Raw genomic sequence first — 22,101 nt, forward strand, 5'->3', positions numbered from 1 at the left:
GGGGTAGATCACTTCTGACTTCCCGTCTGGATTGTATGTCCTTAAAAGCAATCATTTATTTATCAGTTGATAAAAGTGCAAGACTTCTATTTCATAGATAAATAGTGTTTTATTTGGTCATAGGTGATTATTTGTACTAACATGTAAGATAGCATTCTTAAAAGGGCCACTATTTTCTGACTGAAAACTTTCCCATTAAATTCGCTTTGCAGAGAGAACTGCACAAAGACTGGATTTATTACTCAACAGATGCTTATCACATTGCTCACTGCTCTATTTCATGGTCCATATTCATCATCCTTTTTGATTCTTAAATCTACACCCAATTTCTTTTGAACATCTGGTGTTCTTTCTCTTCTGTGTTTGTAAGAGAATAATTTGTTTGGGCAAAGTGTTTGTTCTTGTAATGCTCTTAATCCCCATGGGTGATTGAATCATAGGCAGGAGAGCCGGACTTCTGTGGTTAAATGGAAAGAGGTTTGCAAGATTGTTTCATTTTCTGATAAATATATATTTATTCCTTCAATGACTTCATCTCTTGGCAGCCTTTGACATAAATCTGCTGATGCTGAGAACTGTCCTTGCTAAGGAAGTAGTCCTGTGAACCATTGATCTGTATGCAGATTTCAAGGTAAATTGAAAAAACCCCCAACCAAACAAACACAGATTTCTCTTTAGAGCGGGCATTAAACTGAAGAATATAGTTTATTGCAAATTTAAAAACTGATCAACATATTTTTGCATTAGGTGTTCGCCATCTGCCAAAGTATGTTGATTTGATTTTTGATGAGCACATGGGACTGTGGGCATAATGTCATCTGAAGAGCTCATGCAGCAGCACTGAAAATGCAGCTTGTATTCTTGACATCTCAGTAGAAAACTTGAAAATCTTTCTTCCTTTTTTAAGTCATAGATATTTTCTGATACTTTTGAATTATGTTATTTTTTAATTTTTTTACTGTCATATTTGATGAAGTATCAGAAGTCTGGGAACAGTGAAGCCTTTTTACAACTTTTCATCTTGCTGGTGCCTTGTCAGCCTGATATACGTAAAGACTTATGTGTATTTTCCCAAGAGATTGCCATTTCTCAGACAAGTGTTGAAATAGTAGTTGACATCTTTAATAAGAAAATGGAGCCAGGGAACAGAATGAGTAAATTAAAACAGCCATTAATTTGATTCTAGATTTGATCTTAAAAAAAAGTCTAGACATGAATTAGTATTGAAAGAACTGCCATGATTATAGAATTAATCCTTGCCAGGAATCAGATATTAGAGATTACTTATGATCAGCCAGCACAAATTCAGAGTCCCACAGCTAATAGTTGACATAAATAACTGGAAATTGAGAAGTGAATAAAATAGCTAAATGGGAGATGCACTGGTTTATGAAACAATTTCAGGGTACAGTTGTTTTTCCCTCTACAGAGAATGGGTAATCTTTTTTATAAATAAAATAAGATTTGACTTTAAAGTATTTTTCATTTTTTCCAAGTTGATATTTTTATATGCTTCTTAAGTGGGTTAACTTTAATAATTGCTTATTGATTGTTCATAAGCAGTGGCTCATATGCAGTGTTCATATTCTTTGATTGTTCATACTTTCTGCCTTGTTAGATCACTATGGATTTATTCAGAATCTTTTCCACTCTTGAGCTACCTGAAAAAATTTGGGTCATCTGTAAATTTTGTCTATTTGTATAAAATACCTGAAAAAAGTAATGCAAACATCATTTATTCAGGTTGTTTGGCATTCAAATTTTCACTTGCTAAACATCATCGTTAAGTGGATTTAAAGTATCTATGTAGGTTTTATCTGTGTGACATAGGCCATTTTCCCAAGAAATTATGTTTTAAAATGGGAAAATGGTCAGCTGTAATGATTCATCTACTAACACTGAGAAATGGGAAAATGTATTGGCAATTTGTAAATATTTCTATATTCTTTTTGTGCTCCTATTGCCTCTCAGTTGTTCTGTGCCTAAAACAGAGAAGATGATGCAGCTTTTCCTCACAGCTGTAATAAAAAAGGTTTGTGTTTGGAGAAGGTGAATGTGGCTGACATTATGCTTTTTCTCAATATTTTTATTGGAAAATCTAGTCCTTGTGAATTCAGAGAAGTTTGGAAGAGCTAGAACCTGTTCAGCAAAACAGAAGTTTGTCCTCCCCAGTGTGATTTCTGGAGGTCCAGCTGCTAACTCTGGGTGTATGGGATTGCCAAAATTTGGAAGTGTCATTGAGGGATTTTATTTCCTTCCAGGATAGGTCTCTTAACCCTGCTGTGGTGAGAAATAAAGGAGGCCTTTTTTTGTGTGATTGGATTCTAAAAGTTTGCAAAATAGAGAATAAGTCTGAGACATGAGTAACATGTGGAATAAGTGATGTCTAAACGATGACTTCAGTGACAACTGGACGCTGTCGTCCCCTAATTTCTGGTACTCAGTGCTTCAGAGTCTTTGTACACTATCAGACAAGTTTCTAGGAAAATTCTGAAAGCAGTCAGGGTTTTGGAACCGCAGCTAGTGGATGCTATAACTCACTGCATTTAGTTTTTAACTGGTGCAAGCTAAGTAAGTGTCTAACAATGTTTTTGAATGAAAAATGGAGCCATAACTCGGCACACTTCCAAGAGATCACTGAGGGGCAGCATTTATATCACTGAGCAACTTTATTTAATTGCAGTTTTTAATTCTGTTAAAGATTACTTTGCATTTTTAATCTCTGATGTCCTTACTCTGATCCAATCCTTTTGTTCTTAAGTTATCACTGAACAGTACATTTTAGTAATAACAGTACAAACAACAGCTAACATTTTTTTCATTGTTGAGATTTGCTCAGCCATTCTGTGTCCAGCTCTTGTAGGTTTTTCAAGTCAGTTTGGAAGAATACAGGGATCACTTCTACATTTTTATTGTTTGTGAGCAAGTCTGTAAAGAGAAAAAGTAGGGAGTGTGTGGTTTTTGCAGCAGGAATTAATTTCAATTTATCTGTAAAATAAGGACTTGAGTAAGATGTTGGTTTCAAAGCCACGTGCTGTGGTGACAGCATTAATTTATGGGATTTTTTCACATGAAGTTTTCTTCTTCTTTCTTCTTTTGGTCTTCCATTAAAGCATATGTGCTGTTTCTGCCTCCTTACACCTGTGTGACCACACCAGCTGCAAGACATGATCTAGTAATGACTGAATATCTGCCTGACCCTGCTGGTGCAGCTGACTTTTGCTGAATCTGCCTTTTCAGGTCACTGTTCTTTGTGCAAAAGTCAAGCAAAAGAAGAAATCAGGAGGTCTCTGACACTACAAGCACAGGTATAATTTTAAATTGAAATTGTGAATCTTTTCACTGGCGTGGCCTTGGGGCATAGATGATCTTGGTTTTGCTTAACTGTTCCTTGTTCCACTGGATGCAAATTATTAAAACTCACATTGTTCTGAGAATATTAATTTTGCTCAGAACATCAGACTTTGCTTTTTCTTCCTTTTCTCCATTCTTTTTGGTGAAAATTTGTAGCCAGATTGGGATATGTCATTTGATATGGAATATTGAGAAATGTCACATAATTTGATCCAAAGCATTTCCTTGAGCTAAAGGTATGTAAACTTAACCAAAATATCCGAGTGAGGGATCTGCTAGGATGCTTTGTATCAGATCCAACTTGGCCCTGCTCTAAAACAGTAACCATAAAGGTGAAAAACAAGACTGCTTAGGCATCGGGAAATGAAATCTAACAGATTGAGGCTAAAAATTTTTAATGTTTACAAAACCACTGAAATTTATAAAATGGTCTTTCAGATGGCACAGCACAAATATTGTTTAGAAGCCATAATAAATTTTCTCTCCAATGAGTTTCAAATATTCGAGTCCTATACTAGCATATTTATCCCTCCATGTAAAACTGCATCCCAAAAAGTCAACCTGGTGAGACAGTTGTGAAACGTAGCTTTTTATTTCTGTTTATTATGTGATACATTATAGTAGAGTCTCAGGGAATAGTTATAAACTAATTCCTAATACTGTTTGCCTGAATTATTCATTTGCTGTGTTGCTACCATGATTTTGGGGCAAAGGTGATAATGCTTAGCTATATTTCTAGCAGTTCTTAAAAATAATTGGATTAGAAATCATGCACTGAGAACCTACTTATTATTCTTAACGGTTCAAGACTTATGTAAGTGTTTTAATCAAGCAGTAAATGATGTATATCTCAGACTACTTTCTTTCCTGGGTTTTGAATTGCAATTTTGTAAGCACTTGAGCACAAGCCTTTTCATTTGGCACAACAAATTTTGGTAGCATTTTGCCTTTCTCATTCCTCACAGTAGGAAATAAACCCCAGCCGTTAATGTTAGAGGCAAGCCACACTGTGCTGTCTAAATAAATACACAAAATTAGCACATCAGTGAACTAATGCGACCAGAATTAATCTAATACACCTGCAGAATGTCTTATCCAAATCACCCCTAATTGATTGTCATTGGTGTTTGTCTGGCTTGCTAATGGAACTCCAGTTTTTAGCGAGGCAAACAGTCTGGTGTGTGTTTTCATTAGAGCTGCCGTGCCTGCATTGTGCTGCACCTGCCTGCTCCCCAAATGCTTGTTAGAGCTGTCATATACTTTTATGAGGACAGGAGCAATGTTCTGGCAAGCCAGCTTGACTCAAATTGTGCTGGGACATAAAACATGAAGACCCACTTGTGATTGCAAAGGCAGTAAGTCTAATTTGATTAGGGCTCTGGTGATGTGCCGGATTACGGACACCGTTTGTCATTCCTCAGGAGTGCTCCTGGAAGGATCATGTGGAGAGGAGACGCGATTGGAGCCCACGAGCACGGCTGGCACCTTCCGTGCTCAGCGGAGGAGCAGGGAAATGCCAGGAGATCATGAGCAGTATTGGCTTTAAAATAAAAAGGAAGGGGAAAGGCAGCAAGCAGGAATTCCTGCCTTCTGAAATGAGGGAAAAATTTTCAGTGGGAGCATGATTTTCTCCTTAAGATTTACGTTACTGAGTCTCAGCTATTAAAAACACCACAATTTCAAACGTCAAAACTCTGTTGTTGAATGACAGGGCCTTATTTTTCAAAAATATTCTAAAAAAAGCTTCTGTGGGTTGCTAAGCAACTGGGCTTGGACAAAAAGGCCAGATCCTCAGTTTATGTATTTCTAGGTGTATGCTGGAATATAATATGCCCCATCCTTCATAGCTGTGGGTCAGGGTAGTGCCTGTCAGGCAGATTTGGTGCTGTGTACAGAGAATTCAGCTGATGAAATGGTTTTACAGAGATGGCAAACATTAAATCTTCTGTCAGTGTCAGTACGATAACAAAAATATCTCCTTGTGGAAAATTGCAAGGGTTTTAAATTTTTCCATCTCAAGCATCCCGCTGGAATACGTGTTTGAAATTTTGTTTTCTGCCTTTTCGTTTTTAAGTGTCTTAGTGTATAAACATTGCTGAAAGGCTTCACTAGAAGGCTCTGAGTACTGGGAGAAGGAGCAGGGTGGGAAGAGGCCTCTTTTCCTCTTTTTTGGGTTTCTTTGTTTCTGGAAATATTCTCCCTCTCGACATCAAAATATCATTGGGATCACTACTGAAATAGCTGGAATTTCTGCTACAGGATTTCCATGAAAATATGCAAGTTTCAGAGAAATTTAGGATTTTCATGATAATATAAAAAAATTTAAACCGTTAAAAATATGTAATGTATTAATATATTTTTATTCATCATTTATGGTAAAAATGGACACTGCTATTTAGATTCCTGTGTTTTAGAACAGCTTAGAAATGAAATGTATACAGTGAGGTCCTTTTATTCTTTTTTTTAAATGTTTTTCATGTATTTTTTTCCCTAGAAAATACTTTGACACAAGTAACTTGGCTTACAGACAACTGTTTAGAAATGCCAAAAAGAAGTGCTCACCAGATGTGGCAGCTACAAACTGGATGAAGAACTCTGTCAGTGGAGGGAATGAGAAAAGGTCTGTAGTCTTTTTCAGTATAATAACTATTTATTGTTTGGCAATTTTCCCCTAGAAGCAATATATATCATGGGATAATACACAGTGCTGATGGATTAGAGAAATAATGTGCTTTGAGAAATAAGGGTACATGAACGGAAAGATGAAAATGTGGTATTTAGTGCTTGGGAAAGCACACAATATTTGAGATAGCAGCAGATTGGTGTTGCCTCTCTAAGAGCTCTGCTCAGTCTGTTCTGTTGGCATCCATACTGTCCTGCTTCCATGAGGTCCCTTGCAAGGATCATGCTTAAAAGTTAAGGGCACAAGCAGAGTTAGGTGAAAAAAAAGCAGAAACCAGTATCATCAATACCATGTAGATACTCAGTTCATCTTCCAGTGTCTACAGGTAGAGAAACAACCTTAATTCTTCAAAAACCAAGTGAGGTCTGTTCTTATAGAATAAGAATTTTGGGGGGGGTGGAGGGAGGTAGAGCTTGGGGTTTTTTGATAAATAAATTATACTGGATATTTTCAGCAGATTATTACAGTTTTTGAAGCCTTGTGAGGTGCATTTTAATTATCACTTACCATCCAGTGCATTGAATGTTTTTAAGCTTGTTCAATGCATTAAAGCAGCAACTGTGTTAATAAATTCTTGTCACTGATTGATATTAAATGACATGTAGCAAACAGTCCATCTGTCTCTGTTCTGTCGTCCCATGCCTTCTTTCATGTTTCCATTACAGAGTCTGTAATAAATAGTCTGATCATTTTGAGTGACATTTGGGATCTTTATTGGACAAGACATTTCAAGTACATCTGTCTTCTGACTGGTTTATAGCTGACAGCTCTAACAACAGCTATTACCTTCCAGAAAGGCTGCATTCAAAGTGTTCTCCATGTTCCCCTTCCTGATTTCATCTCTGTTTTTCAGAGTGCCTGTTGCTGACATTTCTTGATTGTGTATTTTTCAAATCCAAGCACCTCTTTTCCTCTATGATGATGAAGATGATTTTATCACTGTTATGCTGAGTCCAGCTGTATCTGCCACTCACTCCAAAGTTAATCATGGTCTCTTTTGTCTAATCCTGTTGCTGTCCTCTGTTAGCCTTATCAGTTTTGCCACTTTGTATCTTGGTGGGTGTAGCTTCCTCAGTGCTCAGATTTTACAACTTGTGTAAAATGCAAAGTCCCTGGAAGGCTAGAGCAGAACAACTAAAGCTACCAACTCAGCAATAGTGTTGGTGTGTCTAATCCACGACCTATTACTGAGAGCCACACGATGCTCTTGCTGCTCCTATCTCAACTTGCCATGAAATTTCTGTGTGATTATTGTCCAATCTGGTGGCTAAACTACAAAGTTGGTAGGAGGTTGTTGCTTTTTATCCATTCAGTTCATATTATGCAAGAAGCTGAAGACAGAAACTCTCCTTCCCTCAGGTACCCTGCTTACCATCCTACTGTTGGATTTAGCTCTTCTCTATTTTTAGTCACCCATTTTTTGGGTGGCCACAACAGTTGTCCTTGTCTTATCTCCTCATTCCCTGGTGCTGGGAGGTGGCAACTTGTGAGGAGTCATGCTGTTGAGATAAGCCTGACACACAAAATTATTTAAATTGAGAATAATCCTCTCTTGTGTGCAAACCAAGCCTTAGTACTGCTGCTGAGGATGTGCTGGATTAATTTCCTCTCTCTGCATGAGCAGAGGCAGCGGCCTGTGCACAGCAAAGCCAGGGAAATGCCTCCAGCTCCAGTGCCTCGAACCAGGGCTCTGTGCTGTGCCACTCCCTCTGGGGCTTCTGCCATGTAAACCATGACATTCCGAGCTAAGAGATAATGGATACAGTGACAGGGTATCTCTTGAAATCCCCTGAATGCCACGATAAATACAGCAGCACCTGAACATCTTCCTGAAGCATCCAGGCCTCCTTTCTTTCTTACTTTATTATGAAAGTTTTTTTAAGTATAACTGAACTTGATTTAAATTATAAACAGATTTTGCACTTACGGTTAGCAGTAACTGTTAAAAAGATAGCCATTGTCATAAACAAATGAAACTTTATTAAAATTAGTTTTATTTTAGATATGTGGAAGTAAAAATAGTCTTCACCTGGTTCCCTTTGTTACATCAGCACATTTAGTCCACAAGTGCAGAGCAGTTATTGCTGGTGACTAAACTGTAGTATGATGTATTGTGTTCTGAGGTTGTACTCCTCTACTTTAAATATTAATATTTCATTATTATAACACTTTATTTCCAACTCTTGTGGAGAACGCAGCATCATAAATTTTTAATTTTTCAGGCAGACACGTTCCGTGCACACAGGAGTTTTAATGGCGTGTTTCCCTGTTCCAGAGGAACCCCGGCCTGGAGGATTGGGTGGCTCAAGGGGCCAAGCAGAGCTTTCCACTTGATCCCAGCTCTGCTGGAAGCCGTCGCTGCCTCAGGCTGGCAGAGCCGTGACTCCAGGTCAGTGCAAGCAAACAATATATTTTCTGGTCTCTCCCCTCACACACAGTCGTGTCATATACACGCTTAGGTGGGTATAAAGTGACTTGCAGTGGCACCAATAGCATTTTGTAGCTGTTGTTGTTCTAAAATGTGAACCATCTTCAGTCAGAACAACGCATTTCTTTAAAAATGCAGCCGTGGGCCATGGAGATTTCTCACAATGGCTCACCACTTTATGGAATAAACACGTCAGCAGAATTGTGAGGCTCCTACTGCATTGTATAAGAGGCTTTGACTACCTTAAGTGTGTGCAGGCACCTCCATGAGATTGTGAAAGCATTAAAAGAAAAATCAGGCCAAAATGTCTGTGGCCCACCTCAAAATGGATGACAGAAAGTGCTGTAAGTTTTCGGCTTTAATCGCAACATGTCCCTTTTACCCTCTCCCTCAAAAGACAAGACACATGGTGAGAAGTCAAAATACATGCCTAATTAAATAAAATATAAAATAGGGCTGAATCAAGTTACACTTTAAATCCAAGGAGCTCTGGTTCAAGGTCACATCATTTACTCAATTTTAGCCATAAATCTCCAGATCAATAACAGAGGTTGAAGCTGATAAGAAATATTTGATCTTTGGCAAACACCTCTATCTGTTTTGTATAGACCTTGAAAACACGAAATCCCACCTCTGTGTGTTCGCAGTCACGTGTGCCTACAGTTTTTACCCATGGAAGGAACAGAAATGATGTTTATGTTGGGCAAAATGTAAAAGATGCAATGAACATATATGCCAAAGTACTCCGTTACTCAAAATTCTGTCCTTATTTGTGTGCTCTTACAACTCACAGCTAGGATTTAGAATATATATATACACAAAGATGTTTTTAAACAGAAATGTATATACTTGTATTTTAAAGTATATACAAAAAGAAAATAATCAAGATGGTTGACATTGGTGAATTAAGGGCAACATATAATTTCTTTTGCTGCTGTTTTGTGTTCCTCAGAAGTGATTTATCTCTTTGGCTGCTAAGTTCAAAACTTAAAGTATTTTAATTGAGGATGACTCAGAGAGAGTGGTTTTAGTTATTATTTTCCATTACACTGAAGGAAAAGATAAGGCTTAATAATTTTTTCCTAGTTTTCTTTATTTTTTGTTTCACTAAATTAAAACACAAACCTTCACTAAAATTATTTTGCAATCTAGTATGTTACTGTTTTTGGTCTGACTGAAATGTTCTACCAAAAAAAAAAAAAAGTTGAAGAAATAAAGTGGCCAACTTCCCAAAGTTTTGCAGGAACCAATTGCTATTGCTATCACTCTTGAGCTAAGAACTTCAGGATACTGATGTACGTTCAGTGGATATTAAAGTTGGGAAGAAGAAGTAAAAGTGCTCCAATGTGATGCCTGAGAATACCACAGGTCTGAGGTGTCAGACTTCAGAGTCTTTCACCTACTTCAGAGTCAGGTGAAAGAAAGATGGCAGGTGGAAATACAGGCTGAGAGCTGCAGTTCAGGTTTCTGATGGGTTGGGCATTGAGTGCTTTGATCACAGAGCAGAATGACAAGTAGCAGCCACAGCATTGCAGTTTTCACCTTTGCCTTTGGAAGTTTTTCAGAACAAAAAGGATTGAGGAATTAGTCCTGACTTAGCAAATAGTATTATAATGATAGATGTAAATAAGAATCACAATAAAGCTGTAGAGCAGCCACTTCAAGTGGAGAAAACACTTGGATGAGTAAATCAGAAATATCAGCAAAAACTCAGAGGTGGAAATGGGAGGAGGGGACATGACCCCCATGAGGACTTGCTTTTAATTTCTGGCTTTGGTGGTATGGGGGTATGGCCCTGTCCCTGGAAGAGTGTTCAGCACTGCAGGAAGAGACCATTCAGGCATCATGTCCTGAAATTTAGACACAGTAAAGGTAAATTCAGACAAGAGAAGATTAGGACTGGGAAATACAAAGTAAAGTGTACAAAGTAAGCATGTTTATCCCTTCCTAAAGCTTCCAGGGGAAGAGAAAAGAAAGCAACATTATACCAATCATAAACTGTTTTTTTATTTCCATGAAAGTATGGAAAATTGCAAAGAAGTCCTCTGTAGACTAACACAAAAAGTGTGTTGCCTATTCATGTGTGACTCTCACCTTTTATATCTTCGAGAATCTGGACATTAGGAATTCATTTTTGGCATCTTTAGTGAGACTACTTTCAGGCCAATGAAGCCTCACTGAGTTCAACTTGAGAAAAACAACCTTCTGGTGTGGCATGAGCGAGAAAAGCAGCTACTTAGGATCTTAGTGTCCCAAGGAGGAAAGCCGTAAAGACTCTGGCTCTCATCTATCATGTCCAAGCAGGCAGGACTCACTCTGGGCACGGATGCCTGTTTAATAGCTTGGGAAGTGGCATTAACACAGGTGCAAAATGGGCAGGAATGTGGAATTGCTTGTTACTGCAAAGCCTTGGCAGTACCATGCAAAATGTGCTGCTACCTCTATCCACCCCGGATGGTACCACATTTGTGTGGGCAACAGCAGGAGCCACCATACCCTCACACATATCCCATTAATTTTTAAAGTGGGAAGGCAATTAACTGATTCAGTGGGAAAGCTAAAAATAATTTTCTGCAAGCAACTTATTGCTTAGGAACTTGGAACAACAAAGGTCATGGATGCATTCCCTCATTTTTGATACCTTCACCCCTCAGTAGTGCAGGATCTTCAGAGTCTCTCAAGGTCCTACTGAACATCATTGTGCGAGGCTCTGAGAGCGAGCTGATGAACTGAAAAAGAAACAGAAATAGAGAAAATTTTGATTCTTAGAACTGATTGGCTATCAGAAGAAACTCAATTTAGGCAATGCTTTGGAAAAAAAAGAGCCCCTCTTCTGAAAATCAGTTAGAAATTAAGGTAAACTGTCTTTCACTATGATCACACAGGTATCTAAAGGGAAAAAGCCAGAGCACATCAAATGCAATTTGCAGCACATCCTGGGTACAGCTTGTTCTGCCATCCACTGCAATCAATAAGAGACTTTCACTGATGTTAATGGCTTGGGATCGAGGCCTCAAAGTGAACAGCTCTATCCTGATGATGCAGTTGTGCACTGTTTCTCCAAGCCTGGCAGATATTTTGAGGTGAAACAGAAAAAGGTAGCAAACAACTGATTTGCAAAAACAGTAGAACAGCAGAAATCAGTTTGGAAAGCTGTAGCTTCTTTGAGATTGTTATTTGATCATGGAAGATCAATTTGAAAATATGTATTTCTCAAGTCTAAAAACTATGTTTGTGATAAGTATGTTATGCCATGAGTCATGCAGGACTTTGTGTAGGTGGATTAGAATCAATACTTGAAGGAATTCAGTGAAATAAACCCATCTACTTGCCTTAGAAAATTCTTGCAAAAATTTATGTTGGATAAAAAGCACCCATTTTTTCTAACTAATGTTTAAAATTTTGACCTAAGTATTTGGTACAAACCCATAATTCTCTCGAGCAAATAATAATAATTAAAAAGGTGGATAATGCCCTGTTTACTTAAAATTTCTCTAGAGGGATATGGACATGTTTGTGAAATATTCTTTCCCACTATCTACAACCTCAGCTTTTTCTGGCATGTCCTGAGTTACACATCTTGAACACTCTCAAAATTGACATATCAGTTAAGTTACTACAAGCAAAGATTTCTTTGGAAACAGTTTTTTACAGAGACCTTTGTGACTGTCTTCATAGATAAGAATGGCAAAATTATTTTTAGCCTAATATAAGAAGAAGGAAATAAGCCCACAATATTTGGGGTTTTTTTCCTTTAGGAAAACATGCAGGTTACTCAGTTACTGACCGGCCAAGTGCTGAGCTGTTGTAAAGGGTCCAGAATGCCAGAGCTTCAGCAGTGGCTGCTGAAGGAGAAGGACCTGTCAATAAAGAAATACTCCTACAGCTTCTATTAAACGTCTCTTTTCACTGCTAAGCACCTGTTTTATGTAAGCTCATGAAAAATTTCAGTCGTGACTTACCTGTATGTCTGTTCTTTTTCATTCACTTGAGGTTCACGGGAAGCAATCATTGAGGAAAGAAGCTATCAAAGTATTTATGAAAAATGGAGCCTAGTGCTTGTCAGATGCCATTTCAGAACCCTTGGAGGCACCAGTGAGAGGGCACACTGTGCAGGCTTCTCGAAGAAGGTGCCTATGCTGATGCCAAATGGTTTAGCTGATTGTGGAGCTCCCCAAATAAATCAAATTCATCTCAGTGCATCTCTTGCTGGTTGCTCAGCAGATTCTTTCTCTTGCTCTGAGTGCATATTTTAGAGATCTGTGGGCTAACAATTTGCTTTCTGGCAATACAGCGACAGTAGACAGTAGCAATATCAAAACTTTGTAGGAATTATATGTTCTAATGTCTAATTACACTTTCCTTGGTTTGTCACTCTCTAAATTCAGTTACTCCTTACAAAGGGACAGGAGCAGGATATAGAACTTAAAATAATTGTATTGTTTCCGTCTTTGAATGTTCATCAGTAACTTTTGAAACTTTGTTTTCTTTTCACAACAGGAAAAGTAGTAAGCACTGAAATAAAACTTATTTAGTGGGTTGTGAAATAAAGCAGCCTAACACACTCCAGTTGAATAATGGGTTATCATGGACTATATAATATTTTTTAAGATGCTTCCATTTCTACATACTCAATTCAGAGTAATTTAGGACTTCCTTTACAGAAGTTATGTCATTAATATTGATATTAATCTTAAAATCAGTGTCAAAAACTGTGTCAGTCAAAAACCATAGATCCTTTATAAAAATTTTCCAGTATTCATGTCAGTTTCTGTTTTTTTAAAGAAGTTTTTTAGCAAAACTTCAGTAAGTCTCTCAACAGCTGAAACACATACAGGACTCAGAAGGGTAATTTTATTTATTGTCTTTTCTGTGTGTGTGAAGAATATTTGTACTGATGACTGTTTTGTCAGTAATCATTTGCAAATGCTCACAGAATATTTTAGATAGTTCTGTGATTTCTGCTTTCGCTGTATCAGTAGCTTTTTGTTTTAAGTGGCTGTTAATTTATATGCTGACATTTGTAAAAACTGGAAAACTGGTGACTTTCATATACTTTTTGTGAACTACTGAGTTTGCCTAAATGTTATCCCTTGGAAAATTCTAATGTCAATATTAATTATAAAACACAACCAAACCCAGAATGTTTTAACCAAATTTAAAGCTTCTGGTGTAGAGCTACTGGAATGGTTCTCCATTGTGCTGTTACTGTAAAACATCGATAGTATAAAAATCTTAAAATTGACACTATAAAACTCTAAAACATTGATAAGGATTTAGGTACATATGTATTTATACTCTCATATGTCTGTGCACACAGTTTGTTTTTGCTTTACATTTAGTGAAATACCCAAATTGTACAATATAATTGGCCAAGTAAATACTAAATACAGCCTATAAAAATTATTTCTTTCAGAAATTTGCCTGATATTGTAGAAATCCATGCTAGTAAAATGTATTCACCGTGAGGCTGTATCTGTTCTCAGTGATATGCCCTCAGTACCTCAAGGAATGAGTATTTTTATCACTGATGATATGTTTTTTTCACTGATTAGTGGAGATTTGATGTTACCATAAGTATCAAAATAACATCTTGATGCACTCTGTTATAAATATCTATATTTCAGAAATAGAAAATATTGACAAGGTTAAGGATTAAAAAGTGTATAAACACCTTTTGTGCAGCTAGGTATGAGCTGAAATGCTTTTAGTATTTGCTGTTCAACACCACAACAGCTGCTTGCAAATCCACGATGTGCTTGAAAGAGTTCCTGGTCAGAACTTTTCATTGGAGCACTTTGTGGTTTCTTCCTTATGTTTATATCAATCCTTGGCAGTTTTGAAAGTATTCTTTGGCTTTCTACCATTCTTGTGTCTGGTGACTTCTTAGAATATTCTTATTCCTCTGCTAAATCAGTCTGTAGCAGAAAAATGCAAATGAACTTGCATGAAAGAGTGTTTGGCAGAGAACTGGCAAATTAAATAGTAATATTGAAAAATTAGATGGCAAAGCTTGCTTTTACAAAGCTCTCCTGATTTCTAGAATTTCTTGCCAAAATGCTACTGGAGCCAGGATTTTGCAGCATGTGTTTGCCCTGTGGAACCAGGGAGGAGTTCTCAGGCATGGTCTGACTCCATGCTGGAACAACATCAAGGTCGGGAAGTCAGATTCCCCTGAAACCAGGGTGCACAATTGTTTCAGAAAGAACCTGGTCTAAAGTTAAGGTAAGAGCTGCTTCAGCAATGTTTTCTGTTGGCTCATGAGCAGCTTGGGAGGTAACAATGGTCCTTTTAAACTATGCAAAACACAGTAATATGTAGTGTGCCTAAAGAGTTCCAGTCACTTCGGGGTAAATTGGTAATGGAACTGTTTGCATGACTGGACTCTGGCTCTTCCACCTACCATGATACTTCTCCCTTGAAGGATCAGTTGCAGTGGTACTTCCATGCATAAAACCCACGTGTCAGAATATCTGAACCCCTTTGACATGTTCCAGTGCTTTAAAACAAGTCTCTGTATAACCTGGACTCTGAGATAACCCAAAGTCAGAGGAAGGAAGGGTGATGAAGGTAGAAGGGATTAGGGGCAGAGTAGTGAGATGGAAATGAGAAAAGAAAGTCACAAAGAAAGCAGCAGCTCTGGAAGAATCTCACTGTTGAAGCACAACTTGCTAAAGAGAAGTTTGGGGTCTTTTAGGGTTAATCCTCTGTATTTTGAGAACACAATACTCCTAAGATGCTTAGACAAGGAGCCCTGTAATTTTGACTTCTCATGAAACACTTATTACACAGTCTACAGTATCATTACATGAAATTTCCTCCTGACTGGAAGAAATCTTGTGTGCTAGGGTGCCATTACATGCATTATTTTACTTTAGAAATACTTGTACTGGGAAGGAGGTGTGAGGGTAGTGATAGGAAACCTGCTTTTACTCAGTAATAAATTCAGTAGTTATTTGAAGATACATTCGGTGTCTGGATTCAACATTTGCTTGGCTCACCAGCAGGAGAAAGGGCTGCCTGCATAAAGAAGCACAACACATGGAAGTGATCTGGAAGTCACAAAATATGCAGTTAGCCTTTCTTAGTGTAAAAAGTTAGTTAAGCTTTAACCTCTCCAGAAAACTCGCTTACAGGACTGGTGTGCATTGACACCCCAATAGTAGTTCAGCTGTCACATCTCTAATTTACTCTGCTCCAGTATTTGTGATCTGTGAATTCAGCAGAAGTGCTTGAATGCTAGTCAGAACATTTAATAGCCCTTGATTTTTATGCAAATTTCTTTTTTTGTGGGCTACCACAGACCAATTCATTTAAAATATCAAAGTCCCTACCAGGTGACAGAGATATGAAGAGTCTAAGCAGATGGATTTCTGAAGGCCTCATAGTAAGTTTTGCTGTTTTTTCACTGGTTTGTTTTGGTTCTTTAATCAAAAATCAGACTGCATGAGATGCTGCTGCTGCAGCTTTTTTTTCCCCCCCTGAAAAGTGGAGAATTACGTTGTTTGGTTGAGCTTGTTTTATTGATGCCATCTATTTACTGTGCTGACAGTCCCAGAGGCAGCTGGACCAGTTTTTTGTGACAGAGGGTTCACATATAAATTTATGTGACATTAAAATGGGGTTATTTATTATTTTTTAAAAATATAATGAGGTTTTGAAATAGGAGGATGTAAGCTCTCAGGTACTATTTGAGATACTAATATTGTCATTATATAATCCTGGTAGGCTTCCAACATGGAAAAAGCTGAAAATGGATCTAAGAGTGGGAACAAGAGGAAAGGCACAATGGTGCTTCCCAAAGTAATTGGTCAGGGGAGAATTATTGCAAACCCAGCTCCTTAATGGGAAGAAACTGCACAGGAGGCAGAAATGACTGAAATGACCTGGAGATGACAGTGGCTGTAAAATCATGGTGATCCCTAACGTGCAGCACAGGGGGAAATGCAAACACGTCGCATTAAGGCCCAGCTACCAGACAGAGCCCGTTTGTGGCACCACTGAGGCCAGCCCAATGTGCCCTCTTGGCAGGTACCAGTGCTAAAGGGAAAGGGAGTAGCACAGAATGCACAGAAGAGGAAAAAAGCCCCAGGAAATGGAATTAAATTGTTAGAACAGTTATTTTTCCTTTTGGTAATAGTGTTTAAAAACTTTCTGCTTGTAGAATGCACTGGATCAGGTATTTTGAACGAAAAATACTATAAATTGTTTTGGAAGTTCAGACTATATTCAGAGAGAAAACACTAAGGGATTTTCTTTTTTTTTTTAGCTTTGACTATTTCTTTTCAGATTTTTTTTTCATTCAAAATACTTTAATCCAAAAATTATATTTTTAACCCAAGATGAATCTTTAAAAACTCACATAAATATATGTGTGAGTGCGTGTGAAGTTATTTTTAATGGTTTTTTTCCTAGCTGCTAAATTACTGATGTGCTGTAATCAACAGTGACTCAGGAAGAAGGGGAGACTGGCTCGTGGATCTGATTCAAGTAGCAATGTTTGCCAAGACTTTTGGGAAGGAATTTCTTTCATACAGTCTCACTGCAAACTTACGATTTACTTACCCAGGTTCTGTGCTCAGTTTTCATAGCAGGTTTCAAAGATCCATCCCTACTGCCTGGTCTGAGATGATGAAGTGAACTGCAGACAAAGAAATGGATTTAGTGTGATTGAATCTGGATGTTAGAGCAGATTCAGAGTCACCTGGAGAAGTTTGAAATCATTCTGTCCAAGGAAGGGCTGTGTCCCACGCCTTACACTAAAAGCTCTTCCAAAGGCAGCACTGTCAAGCGCACTCTCGTGACAAATACTGGAATGCAGCTGAATGTCACTGGGGAGCAAGATATTCTATATTAGACCTACATAATGAATGCAAATTGTTTTTTTAGGATCCAAATGGGAAAGCATAAAAGGCTACAAAAGCCTTAATTTATGATTTGTTCATTTAAAGCTTCAGACCATTAAGTAGCCATTAAATCACTATTTTATATTCTGCTAAGTGCATCTCTATCATCAGAATAAAAAGATTGATTTAATTCACCCTGTATCAAATAAAACATTTTAATTGAAAGCATTTGTGATAACAAATTGACTGGAATTGGAAAGTAAATTAATGCTGAGCTCTGACAACAGAACATCTTTGTGATTTTGCTTTTAGTGTCCTGTATGTGCATTAACAGTTACATTACACATATGTTTATTTGTATTTAGATTTCAATTACAAAGATTCTACCCCAAGTAAAACTTTCATTGCACTGATAGGGTTCCCCAGATTCATGTCTGTCATTTTCCTGTGGAGCCCAAGTTATAACTTTTTAACTGTTTTACCCTTAGCCTCACTGCTAAGGGCCACCATTATTGAGGCTGTGTCCTAACACGGGGCATAGACACAAGCAGATGAGAGGAAATTGCACGTTGCCCCCCCTTGGATATTTCAGTGGGTTTTTTTATTTCCAGAGAAGACAAAATTTTAAAATCTGCCTTCAGTGCATGGAGATTTCAAAGAACATTGATTTGGAAACATATTTTGACATAATTTGTTCTGGCATTTTTGACTGCACTTAAGCACTGCAAGTGATCTGGTTCCTTCTCTTTCAGTTATGAGCCTTCCTGTGGCCATTATTGCCTGGCCTCGAGTTTTCTCTGTGGGGCTGATAAACACCTCTCCCAGGATGAAATAATTGGAATATGTGTAGCCAGATAATGACGTGCACAACTCTGCAGCAAGTTGGAGTTCTTGTGCTAAAAACATTCCCAGAAAGAAGTATTCTAAGAAAACACAGTTGACAATCATTGTTTTTCAAGTAGAATGTCTTGTCCAGTTTAATATAATATATTGTTTCAATGTGGTTAAAGCAGACCCCAGTACTCAATTTTCTGAAGAAAACTTTGTCATTAGGAAAATACTTTGAGATGTAATTTTTATGTAAAATTATGTGTTAATAGTTCATAAATTGAATTCCATGTCAATATATCCATCTGGAAAGGTCGCCCTGTGTCCCCCAGGAACTTCCGGCTTGCTCCTGAAATGGCTATTTTCTCATTAACAGGGAGGTTCTCAGCATGAGGAGTAGAGGCTGAAAAGCAGAAGGGCTGAGGAGAGGATACCTGGAGCACTGTGCAGCTGGGAAAGACAAGGAAAGGACAATCCTGCGGATTCTGGCTCACACACACTCCCAGGTAAGCAATTATATTACCTTGGGCTTGTCTGCCAGCCCATCTGGCCTTGCCTTAACTTCGGCAGGTTTTCTGTCTGTAGCTCCTCCACCTTCCCCAGAGTTACTTCCCATCACATGTTTCTGCCTTCTGGCTCTGCCTTTCCCCCAGCTTCTCCCAATTATTGGTCAAACAACAGCAATCACCAAGAGCTGCTACACAAGAGCGTGCATTTTAATGTCTGTTTTATGTGATTATTCAGTACGCTGTTAAAGTCTGCCTTTAAAATATATTTAATTTTAATCTGGTTTTAGTGGCCCTCCTGCTTACCCATATGTGAATAATTCCTCCAACAGTTTTCAAATTCGGTACCTTAAAATGTTTTTCAACCTAATTCAGAGTGTGAGGCAAATGTATGCTCTCGCTGGGAATTTAAAGAACAATTATGGTGCATAGTGTGAAAGGGTATTTTCAAGGAAACATTTGCTCATTCCATTAAGATACTCTATTATTCTTTTTCTGAGGATTCCATTAATCTGTATTTGTCATTTATACAGACAAGAAACGACTCTGAAAGTGAAGGCTTTTATCTGTTTATCTCTTGATGGAAAATCACCCAGCACAGTACTTCAGTTTGCCTCAATTTTTTTATTGAACTTGGAGATTTAGTTCAGATCCACTTTATGAAACTATGAATATTGGAAAGCAGAGAGAGGAATATTGTTATTAAAATGATAAATTGTAGTTTAAATAGATTTTAAATGTAAATTTTTGTAATATTAAATAAAGGGATTTACTGATGGGTGTTTAATTCTTTTACAACAGATTCTAAAATTTCAATGACTGAAAACCAGATTTATTCATATTTTTCAAGTATCATAGAAAAGACTCTGGGTTGGGGATTTTTTGTTTGTTTTAAGGGATTTGGATTTTTTATTTCCTTTTCTTTCTTTTCTCATTAGCAGACCTTTTGTTTCTGCACATGAAAAATCAATCTCATGTGATGCATTGGGAAACCCTCTCTCTTAAGACTCCCCACCTTTCACTTTGGGTTATCCTCTGAGCCAAATCCTGCAAGATTATAATTGATTTTAAAAGTCAGCAGCAAAAGTATTTGATCTTTAGGTGACAAACAGTCAAAGAGGAGCCTTCAGGATCAGTGTTAAATGTCAATGAAATTACATTCATGCTAGGATAGGCAAGTTACAAAAATTTAAATCCTACTGTAATAGTGACAGTAATAAATGGAAATTCAGCAAAATGAAGCTATTAGGGAACAACGTGTAGCGTTATAAACTTGAACAAATGATTGCAGAGCAGCTCAGGCCTGAATTAAAACCAAGCAAGCTGAAACAAGCAATATCATTGAGATGGATAAATAAATTTATCCGAGTGGATATAATGACGCTTACATTAGAATAAAAGCCAGCGTTTTAGCTGATGTGTTTAATGTAATCTGGGCATCATCACTCAGAATGGACGTCAGCACCTGCATGCACTGCTGCTTGTACCAGGATTTCGAATGTTGGACCCTGTGGTTGGGTTTTTCTCCTCTTGTGGTGCTTTAAAGAATCCATATCGAAAATTGTAGAGAGCTTCACAATGTTCTCTTGGAAATATGCAATTAATTTAGCATCAAGAGCACCTAAACCAATGCTGGTGTGCAGAATGGCAAGGCAGCCCTAGCAAAGAGCAAGGCTGAATTAAACTGACCTGGCACGAAAGAGCAGAAAGCAGCCCGGAAGCAGTTGGCCACAGGAAGGGGCTATAGGACGCTTCAGCCTCATGACACAACCTCAGAGAAAGCAACCAGAAAACTGCTTCCAGGAAGACAACCTTTCACTGCACCTAACCTGCTTCCTGAGCCCTGAGAAATACAAATAATGAGAGAAAAAATCTGCTTTCTGGGTAAACAATTAAATAAATAGTCCAGCATATGGTGTTGTGTTGTACTCTTACATGTGGCTTGTTTCCAAACAATGCAAGACAGTGATGAGGGATTTTAATGATAACTCTACCGATGCTATAGAAAGCTGCAATTTTTCTGGTATGGTCAAGTGTTCAAAATTGCACCTTGAACACCTTCAGCAAATGAAGCAGAGGGTACAATGCTGATTTTTCTGCAGCAGGGATGTTAAGTGAAAGTATTGAAATAGTCCAGCTATAATATATGAATAGATAAAGAGATACTTAATGCTGAAACAAAAATTTCAAAGTATACCTAAAATGAAGGCTACCACTGAAGTCACATGAAGCTTTACTATTTTGGCACCTATGTTAGAAAATCTTGTGTTTTCTGCTTTCTTGCAGGTCTACAACATCAGATGACTCTTAGCAGATGCAAGATGCTTCTGGAAGCCGAACAGTGGTTGTGTTTGATTCATCATACCCTTTGGACCACCCTGTTGTAAGTTGCAAATCCTTGTTAGAATAGAGTATATATTATTTCTTTGTAATCTGTGAACCTCTGAACATCTTGCTTCTTCAGTTTGCCTATTCTTTTCTATGAAACTCAACGTAGTGTGTTTGATGTGTAGCTGTATAATAGAGGAGTAGAAAATCAAGTGTGGATTTAATTTTCATTCCAGGCCCAAATATTTAATAATCTCAGATAAAAAGTAGTGCACTCCATTTAGTCCACTCATGTGCTTCACTCAGTGGGTGTCTGTGAGGTACTTGATCTCCACTCTGGGTGTTGAAGGCTTCTGCCTTCCTCCACAAAGCAGCATCAGTCCAATTCCAAGTCCTTCATTAACAGTCTTTTTTGCAGTCTGAGAGAGCATGAAATTTGAGAAGTCAATAGTCATGACTGCAGCTCACATTATTCACATTCATGGAGAGCCTTTTACTACTGCTCACAAGGAGAGGATTTTAAATCTTTCATTAATGCTCTGAAGTCTAGGCCTGCTCAGCCCTCGTCAAAGCCAGTGGAAGATGTTTTATTGACTCGAGGAAAGCTGGCTGGAATCAATGGCTTGAAGGTCCGTCTGCCCTCACTCCTCCTTACCTTTCCTCCTTCCATTTTCATTTCTGTGGTGGCTTTCCTATCTGTATCTCCAGGTGACACAGGGAGATAGGCACTCAGACACAAATGACAAGCCAAAATAAACTAAACAATTCCCATCCTCTTATCTAACATTTTCAAGCTTGTGAGATGTTTCAGAGGGCACTTGGGTGACTTTGAGCCAGCTGGTGCCCTTGTAGCATTCTGACTTGGCCAAGTTTTCGTCCTATTTCCAAGGGCTTTCTGGTTTGGTTTTTTTCCTTTGGTTGTGCTAAAAGCTGCTTGTTGCCTTGACAAATATTTGTTTCCAATTCTGTGTATGTAAACATCTAACATAAAATTGTCTCAGGATTCAGTATGCACATGACTGCTGCACCACTGTTTACCAGAGTTCAAAACCTGGGCAAACAGCAATTTGTTTGGGCTGAATAAGTAATACCTTATTTTGGAGGGCACAAATAGCCATGTAATTATTT

The 22,101-nt window shown here is 37.9% G+C and overlaps 1 long non-coding RNA gene across 4 annotated transcripts in view; it reads left to right on the top strand.

The window, feature by feature from the left end:
- LOC121661323 overlaps nt 1-22,101 on the top strand; it is a 95,839-nt gene that overhangs the window by 5,831 nt on the left and 67,907 nt on the right. For all 4 annotated transcript variants that reach the window (XR_006014919.1, XR_006014918.1, XR_006014920.1 and 1 more), the window contains exons 2-7: nt 546-631; nt 3,241-3,308; nt 5,849-5,974; nt 8,313-8,426; nt 18,516-18,645; nt 20,932-21,028. This is a non-coding gene — a long non-coding RNA (uncharacterized LOC121661323). The remainder of the gene's footprint in view (nt 1-545; nt 632-3,240; nt 3,309-5,848; nt 5,975-8,312; nt 8,427-18,515; nt 18,646-20,931; nt 21,029-22,101) is intronic.

Source organism: Corvus kubaryi, unplaced genomic scaffold (genome assembly GCF_017639235.1).
Source record: "Corvus kubaryi isolate FWS band 111438036 unplaced genomic scaffold, C.kubaryi_AGA036_p1.0 37135, whole genome shotgun sequence".
NCBI lineage: Eukaryota > Metazoa > Chordata > Aves > Passeriformes > Corvidae > Corvus > Corvus kubaryi.